Consider the following 9,682-nt stretch of genomic DNA (forward strand, 5'->3'; position numbering starts at 1 on the left):
AAAGACTGGTTCTGTCCCTCGGGGGGACCTGATCTACGGTAATCTGAAGTATTCGATAAAGGGGGGGAGGAGCCGTGGCTCTTATCACATCTCCTTCTCAGGAGCCATTGTTTATGTGACTTTTGTTTAAGTGATTTATGGTATTGATTGGCTTGCGTAGTCTTTCTTTTTGGGTCTTTTTTTCTGGTTGGTTTAGTTCTGTAACGTGTAGGGTAAGAGAAAAGACACCAGGCCCCACGGCCCTTGGCCTGAGTCCTTTGTTTAAATATTTTGGCCAGCCCATCAGGTTTATGTTTGTTGTTGAAGTTCATTTTTTTTCCTCATACAGTTTAAAGCAGCTTTCATTGTGTTAGATCACTTTATTTAAAACCAGCCTTAGGTGGTTGTGACAGTTGTGTTTCAGGCAGGAAACACCAGAGCAGATGCTAGAGGTTAGCATGGCAACGCTGCTGTCCGGTTCAAGTTGTAAGCAGTATGTTAAGTTTAAAAGCATATGGACACATTAAACATTAAAAATTTCCATAGTTCCATTAATGTTACTCCTTAAGTGGGTGAATGCAATCTGCCAGCGATGAATAACACAAGTGCATTTCCAATGGCAATCAGCACAAACCCAAGGTTTTGCTATGAATAGTACAATAAATAATACTAGTATAAAGAGTACTTGGTAAAACTTGAAATTGTTCCTCAATTCATATATTCCACAATGAAATATGTTAATAGGAGAAAATGTCTGAAGGAATGTTCAATAGTGTACATTATATCTAGTAGATTATTTAGAGGTACGGACTCAGGAAATAACCAATATCAGTATATATTAGGGAGTTATTTGAAAAACATTTAATAAAGTATAGAAAAAAGCAATAGTTTGCTGCAGAACACAGGAAATATCATCATTCATGTACAATAAAGTGACAAAAATAAAATAAAAATCAAGAGATATTTTTCATGCTGTTCCAGACTATTGTGTGTCACAAAGATGGCTACTTTATCACATTGAATTACTACATAGTGACTATTTATTTTATTAAAATAATTTTAACCACATAAAGGCTCAGAATACCATGAGGAGTTGTGATTATGTTTAGAAATAAAAATGAAGCACTTTGTTGTCAGGGTTAGGGTTAGGGGGTTAGGGTTAGGGTTACCTAGGGTTACCTAAAACCAACCTGATCTCATTAAGTCATGCTTCACCTACATGTTTGTAACCCTGTTCCCTACACAACGTCCTTTAACAGAAACGGGTGGTCATTCAGTGTACACACCAATATACAGTACTGTAAGGCCGTGCACGGAAACTTAGTGGAATATTTTTGCAAGCTCAACTTGTGACTGTCAACAGCGTGATACTGTGAGATGGTCACAAACAAGACTCAAACAGAGCCTCAGAGGCTGAAAATGTAATCCAGGTAAGTACTAAAAATGCAAGTACACTAAAGCCAGATAGCCCCAAGAAAGGCAGACTAAGCTGAAACCGTGATTGCTTTGTATCCAGACTTGGCAGGACAGCTTTCATCTGTGCGTTCACTACTGACTTTTCGTTAGTTGTCTTTTGGTAAAACACGCAACTAATGCACGAAGCTGCTTTTATGTCTTTGTTGTGGTGTCATAAGGTGGTGGTGCGATGTCTTTTTAAAAGGACGTAGCAAAGCTTTTATGCTTTGATGTGCATTTAGAAATGGCTTTGAGGGATCGGCGCGAGTGACGACACAGTAAAGATTAATGCGTTATGTGCGGCGCCAGTGAGCCATTTGATCAAGTGTTATTATAAAACTTAAAACATTAAACTATTAATGGCTCCAGCTTGAACACTATTGCACCTCACTACTTTTAAAGTAGTTTAATAATCCAGTAATGGAATGTGTCCTTTAAAAAATGATTTAGGCTTTTAATGGAAGTGTTCTGAAACAATCCATTTGTTTGATTTAAAGTAGACAGCTCATACAAGAGGATGGATGGCTACAGAGTTTTTATTTCTATAATTTTTTACATTGGCAATTAGTTTACTTATCATCATTGCACTTTTTTCAAATTATTATTGCAGACATTGCACACAGCCACAATTTCTGTAAAAGACTTCCCCATTTAATGCACAACATTTCCTCACAAAACCAGCCTCTCTTGATGCTCAGCTGTTTCTGAATGAGGCAGTTTTGACTGCAGAAAAGGGGAATCAAAGAGGGTTGCCGGCATCAAGCAGCTCTCAGGTCTTGTGCTCTTTAAAGGAGAGCAGGTCTATTCAGCAATTCAGCCGCGGCAATGTACCGTATAGCAGCGTTTTCCCTTTATCATCTCTGCACCTCCCTCAAAATTCAATTTAACAATTTCTGTGCTAATCCTCAGTGTGGATGTAATCCTCGAAAAAGTCACAACAATAGCCGAGCCCATCCAGTTGCATAATCCAAGAATTACATTCAGAGTTATACCTGAAAACAGATAACGCCAAATATCTACTGTACCAGTATTGTTCCCTCTGGCTCAAGGCTTTCGTCATTCGCAGAGAGATGAAATTGGAAGTTATTTTAACCAGTCCATCGTAAAACAACTCCTCAGCGCTGATTTCCAATATAGAAAACTGTAAAGATATTACCAGTAGTGATTTGAGATGAACTTAAAATGGCTTCTCATTTTCTATAGCGAGCGTGAAAAGCTTGCTCAAACACTTCCGACTGAAAACTGATACGGGCGCTGCAGGTGCACGGGTAATTGAATTGTGTGTATCAAGGAACAAAGATCAGCAGAGGAAGCATGCTGATGGGCCTCAACAAAAGGATCCCCAGCCATCTGGAGTCTTTTGAGAAAACTCATACTGTGGCAGAGAAGGAGGAGGAGGAGGAGGAGGAGGAGGAGGAAGGTACGCTTCACCAGGAGATGGATTCTCTGAATTGGAACCTATAGATTCTTCAGTGAAAAGAGTTGGAAAGATGCATTCAGCAATGGGTTTGACATTTGTTAAAGCCCATAACCAGAAAGTTTATTCAACATCTAAATAAACCATATAGATGACACAAAGCCAGCATCTCACTTCTCTAGAAATATGCGGCCGGTCGTCTTAGCATAAACTTACAAACTTGCATGAATTTTAAGTCAATGGCAAGTTACCTGGACATTGTCACGTTGCATTTAACAGTTGGTTTTTTATATTATGACATAAGTAGCAATGCCAACGTTAGACCACTAGATTTCTGCCATTGAATGTAAATTAAGCTACATTTGGATTAATAAAAAATAAACTGATTATTCGCTATCGGCTGAATTAGTTCACAACAACTGATTTTAACAACAGAACAGTTTCACCGGCACTGTTGATGTGTCAACGGCTACAATCAAAGCATTGCACTTAACATTCACACACAAGAAATGCAGATTTTAAATTCTCTTCTCAAGGCATTTTCATGGACGGCGTGACCAGTTCTCCTGCGTTTTATAGGAATGTCTTGATCGCTGGTAAATAAAAAGAAATAATAAAAAAATAAAAACAGGTCATGCAGAGGCAAGCAGTCACTGATTGACATAACAAAACTGATTGCATTACAGAATCTGCATTCAAAATAAAAAAGCCTGTTTTTTCCTTCATTTGCGGTTACGACATGTACACAAAATATACATATATACGTCATGAGAAGACTGTTACAAGGCAACAGTTTGTAAGCCAATGACCGGGTAACTTCGTATAGGAAATGTAAAGGCATAGAGAAACGATAAGGGATCAATATTTCTACTTGTACATGTAATAAAACTGCAACAAATTAACACACACATACCTTTTGTAAGGTCAGCAAACACATCGAGACTCGAGAACAAGAACCTCTTGTAAAATGTCCAGTAGCAAGGCAGTGAATTGCACAAGACGAGACAAGAGCGTTTTAGGGACTTTTCTCATGTATGTGGTAATTTCCTTTTCCATTTAAAGGCAACAGATGTTGATGATCTGGGCAAAACTGATATCGCTCAAACGGGCCCTCCAGCAGTACTCCAATGAGCATGGTGTTTCCCATGTTCATGAATAAAATCCATAGAAATGGCATTCAGGCATCTGTAAAATCCATAATCACCAGAGGTTTAAATGACTCCCTATGTCACCATGAGTTCACAAGTTTGATTCAAGGCAACATATATTCAGTCATATGCACAGCTAGCTAAACACTGTAGTTAATAGGTCTTCAACATGGGGTCTGAGACCCCTAGGGTGTCTGTGGAGGTACTGCAGATGGAGGGAGGGGCGCAAAATCTTTGGTTGATTAGACATTTTATATTTATATATATATATTTAATTTTCCCTGACAAATTTAAATTTCTTTAAACACACATTAACATGAATCCAACTTATTTTATTAAAGGGTTAAATGGAGATAGAAGATCTGTCAGTCAGCCCTTCTCTCATTCATGCTCATCAGTAGACCCCACCCATATCGCTGCTCAGCCAATCACGAAGCTGCATATGCGTTCTGTCAGATTTGCTCCTGTATTTCTACACAACACAAGAGAAAGGTTATTAAGACAATAACACCCAAAAAACAAGCTTCACTATAGCACACGCCTGCTGTGAAACAGACACAATGTCCAGGCATCTTAAAGTTTCTGGTTATCCGGGCATAATGTGTTGGGAGCCTGTAACCCTGTTATATACTGAGGGGTCAGGGGGCAGGAGGAGGGAATTCATTATCCTTGAGCAGCTACAGGCTCTGCCATAGGAGAGAGACCTTCAGAGAGAGCATACGCTCTCCTTCTTCCCCACCTCTGCCTGCCCTCACTATCTCCTCAACCAGCTCGTGATGAATAGGCCCGTATCAGTGGGCGAGCTGATTGGTGAAGCAAGCAGCATCAAGGCAACGGCGAAGATGAAGAGGAGGGAAAGAAGTGTCTCTTTTTGAAAAAGCCTGAATCTATTAGGTTAGTGTTAAATTGAGACACTGCTGTGCAGAACAAGCACTGCACTGTATTATATCATAGCTAGCGAGGACAATGCAATATTTGTGAGATTATGAACAGATGCTCACATTCCCATGCTACTTTAGAAGTAATATTAGGATTAGACAATACAATGAGCCCCTGTCTCATTATCTTTGTTGGAGGCTATACTTATGATGTAATTTTGAAAGTACCGGGAGCCTTACAATTTCCCCGACAAATTCCTTCATCTACCCTGTGATCTATATTTTAATTCCTTTATCCTTTGTCTGTCTGGAGTAGTCTGATTAACGATGCACAGCGTGATGACTGATGAGAGACACTGCAGGGACTTGTGGAGGCGCAGAATAAACACTACTACTCGTGTCTGTCGCTGCACGCTAGCTCGGAAAATGATGGCATTCAACGCAGAGCATGACGCACCATAAAAGAGGACAGCTGGAGGGAAGGATGCCAAGACAGGGAGCCACTGTGCAGTTTTTAATTTGAGCCCTAGTAGACAGTCAATAAGGCGCAAATCTGTAAACAAGAGCGTGCCCGAGGTGTCTGGTGACCTTACAATTAATGGACTTAACTTTATAGCTGTTACGTCCATGGTTCAGTTTTCAGTCGTGGGCCCTTAGTTGCCTGTCAGACTTTTCTCTCTGCTCTCGTCCTATCTGAGAAGGCAAAAGACACACACAGTATGGTGCCTCCAAACTGATCTCCCGAGCTTGTGCTGATGAGTTCACAACATGGGCAGCTGGGTACATGTGAGTTGTGAGAACGCCGCTACTATACGACTGTAGGCGTACAGAGCGTGGTTAAGAATTTAACAAGCAGGTAACCCAATGAAGCAAATGCAAAGACTTAAAGCGAGAATGAGTCTGCAAATAGTGTATGTATGAGTATGAATAGTTTCCTCAGACATATTATAAACTACAATTTATTAACTTACCATCCACCTCCCACTTGAGCTTTAAGTATATTTCCACTTATAAGATAAGATCATCTCTTTAGAAGCATCCACAGCATCCATATGGACTTTTCTTATGAACACAGAAAACACATTACCATTTGAAGGCACTTATACTAATACTATATTTCAGACACTGAGGCATAAACGCCCGGGACATGGGAAACCAGCCAGCCTGCTTCTGCAAAAATCTGCCAATAGAGCCTAATTTGATAGCCCATGTTGTTTGTTTGATCTGTAGAAAAGATATAAAAGTGCCAGGTTTGCTTATTTCAGCGAGGTTCCATGACTTCCTGCTTCCAAAACACATAATCTGAGCTTTTACGCTTCCCTTTGCGGACTGATTAAATGAATGAGAGATCCGAGTAGCTTCAGAGGTGGAGATCAGTTGATTTGGTGGCGCACAGAGGAACCCTGTTTCCGGTCTTCACGCTAAGCTAGGCAGATGTCTGCTGCCTGCAGCCTCATATTTACAGTAATAGGCCAGCGCCGCCATGGTATTGATCCTCACATCTAATGCGCAGGAAGGAAGCAAATAACCACTCGGTTAAGTCAACAAGAAGAATTACAGATTTGTCAATCTTCTGTCTCGTTTTTTTTTTTTTTCTAAAATCCGTCTTTTGTTCAGTGTTAAACATTTAGACCAAATAAACATATCTTTTAAATGCCCTTCTCTTATTTCAAATAGACCTTTTTTTTCTTGTAATGAGTTAAATGTACTAGAAAATTAGGTTTTAGAGAAATATTCAACAATCCACTGTCTTACTTTAATATGCAGTGGCACAGAACCATTATCAGTTATAGAGCAGAGACAGTGCATTAGCGTCACCGGAGGAACAGGTATTACATTTTCCATTTTGAACTAATTTCTAATTTACAATCTCATAATGCATTGTTCCATCCTTCGTATGATTACATTCCTCATAGCACAGTGATTTTCTCCAAGCTTTCCTCTGTGTAACAACAAAAGCAAGGGACTATGTGAAAATGCCACCGTAACAAAAAAAGGATGTGGGGAACAAAATACCTGGCAAACACAGAGGAGGTTCATCAAAAAGAGAGAGCGAGTGAGATGGAAAAATAAGTTGGCTGTCTGTCACCTGGCAAAAAGAGAAGGCGATTTAATAACTCCGAACAAAGCCGCTCCCTCTAGCAAGTCAAACCTTTAATTACAAAACAAGATATGAGAGCAAGGCCACCCAGTATTACCTCGGTAACCATGATACAAATCATACAAAGCAAATGAGGCGTTTTAAAGGGAACGGAGAGGAGCAGCGGCTTTGTAGCTCAACTCGGAGACAGAGAGAGGGAGGCGGAGGAGGCGAGTGAAGCTGAGAGGAGAGGGATGGTGAGCTGCTCCAGAAGCAGACGTATGAAAATTGATGGAGTCTGGGGAACCAATTGATAGTTAGAGGACAGGAAGCAGGCTGTAAGGCAATTATCACTATCTCTGCCATTTGATTTAGGGCTGTCTGAGTGTGTAATACTGTGAATTAATCACATCCATGGTAGATATATCAAGCACCCATTTCTGCCTTAAATTTCAATGATTCTTTTCCATCACCAGAAAATGTACTTTAGATATGTTCTAATTAGCACAGAATATGAATTTCCCCTCACTCTGGGTACATATGCTATGTAGGCAGAAGACAGACAGGGGATAAGCTTGGTGAGACACTGACTTTATATGAGTGCAGTGTGCAGGCATCCAAATCATCACGCGCAAAGCTCCTGATCCTGATAAATATCAACAAAAGGTCCAGTGCTGTGTAAACCCACACAAACTTCTGATATATGTAGGGTAAAAAACAGATATAAAGACATTTCTAAGAAAAAGGCGCCACCACATCCACACATACACAGCATGCATATATATGCATATATAAATATACATAGAAGCCATATGTGCCACCCACAAACCTGCAGCATGCGCAAAGGAAAACTCAGATTATTGTTCCACATTTGCATGGAAAATATTACCGTAGATTTAATATTTAGTTTAATTCTTAGTCTATTGAGTTTTATTGGTTTTCAGTGATGGTTAACATAAATTTAAGTATGCTGGTTGGTAATCCAGATCCAGGTTGCATATTATGAGTTGGTGCAACAGCAGGGGATCATTGTGAATTAAAAAAAAAAAAAAAAAAAAGAATATCCCGAAAGTTCATTTTGAAGTCATGTGACTGACACATCAGTGATGCAGTTCGTTTGAAAAGATGCACAGATCATTTGTGCCCCCTAATGGAAAGATTAATTCCTGCAGACTCTGGTTTGGTGTGATGAAATACACCCTTGAGTAGCTACTGAAAACTCCAAACAGCGGATCTATTTCCTATCTACGTCGATGATATTTAGTTCTGTTCGCACAAGACGAACGTCACTGTGTGTACCTCTAAAACAGCTGTGACTCATCAGAGAATGGACGTGGGTCTTCTGAGGGTGTCCTGTGTTGTTCGCCAACACTGTGTTGTTAGTGGTGGTCTTTGGGTCCTATGGGACAAGGGGAGGGGTCTGGATCAGTTTGGGATCTAGTGAATTTTGGAGGCCAGGTCAACACCTTGTGCTGTTCTTCATGTTTTGCGTTGTCGTGTGTGTCTGTGTCAGGCTGCATCCTGCTGGGGATGGCTGCTGCCATCAAGGGGTGTCACTGCTACGGGGTGGGGGTGCCTGGTCTGGCCTAGATGGTTGGTACATGTCTAAGTAACATCCACACGAATGTCAGTTTCCCAGCAGTGGTTTTAATGCTGTGGCTGGTCGGTGTGTGGTTGTGTGTTATTCATTTCTTCTTATTAAAATGTCTTGTGATGAGTGAAGTGAAGAGTTGTTGTGATTGCTTTCGTAAAACTTCAGAACGCCTTCTAACCTTTTGTTCAGTGTCTATTTTACCAAACATGAATCACTTCTTTCATTGTGCTGTATACTTGACACATTCCTGCTAAACGCACTGTGGCTGTTTTACCAAACAACAAGGCTGCCCTCTGGTGGTAGAGCTTTGACAATGGATAAAAACGGCCCAGTACACCGCGGAAGTTAATGGATTTCAGAGAGCATGAGTCTATTCTTTGCTGCCTATTATTTACATCTGCCACCTTGTAATCCATAATGCAGGTCCATTACTCTACTGGTTCACCTGGGATCTGGGAATAGAATTAACTATCTGCTGTACATTTTAGGGGCCATTAAACATTAGTGATGGGATTATACTGCAGGCCAAAAACAATCTCCATTCAGGACAGTCACATTACACTGTGTGGTGACTGAAGACATAAACCAATGTTGTACTTTGGCTTGTGTGCCATGAAAAAAAAAAGAAAAGAAAAAAAAACTAATCAAACTTATTAAATTTTTAGCTTCAGAACCACTCAATCTGAAGGGATGTGGTGAATTCAAATGTCTCTGTATTTGCTTTTGTGTTTTGCATTTATGTAAAAGTAACGGCCTTCTCTTATGGATGATAAGGCAGAAAATAACCCGCTGGGATCCATATGATTTCATTCAGACTAGTCGATTGAGAATATGCATTTCTGCACACATGTGCATGTTTGCATTATCAACAATGTGGTGACACAAATCTGTTTGCATGGTTAGATTTTGGGAACCAAAAGCAGGCGTCTAGCTCTGTTTTTATTTAGAATTAAGTTGTGGTGGTCAATCCAAAACTTTCTGAGGGTTAAGTCTTGGTTAAGAACAAAAATTCTATTACGAAATGTTATCATGACAATGGAAAGCGGAAATGCAACATGCATGTGTGTGTGTCTGTATCTAATATCAACTGAATTTGAGATGACTCATGTTGATAAGTTCATAAAGACGGTT

This window comes from Mugil cephalus, chromosome 11 (genome assembly GCF_022458985.1).
Source record: "Mugil cephalus isolate CIBA_MC_2020 chromosome 11, CIBA_Mcephalus_1.1, whole genome shotgun sequence".
Lineage (NCBI taxonomy): Eukaryota > Metazoa > Chordata > Actinopteri > Mugiliformes > Mugilidae > Mugil > Mugil cephalus.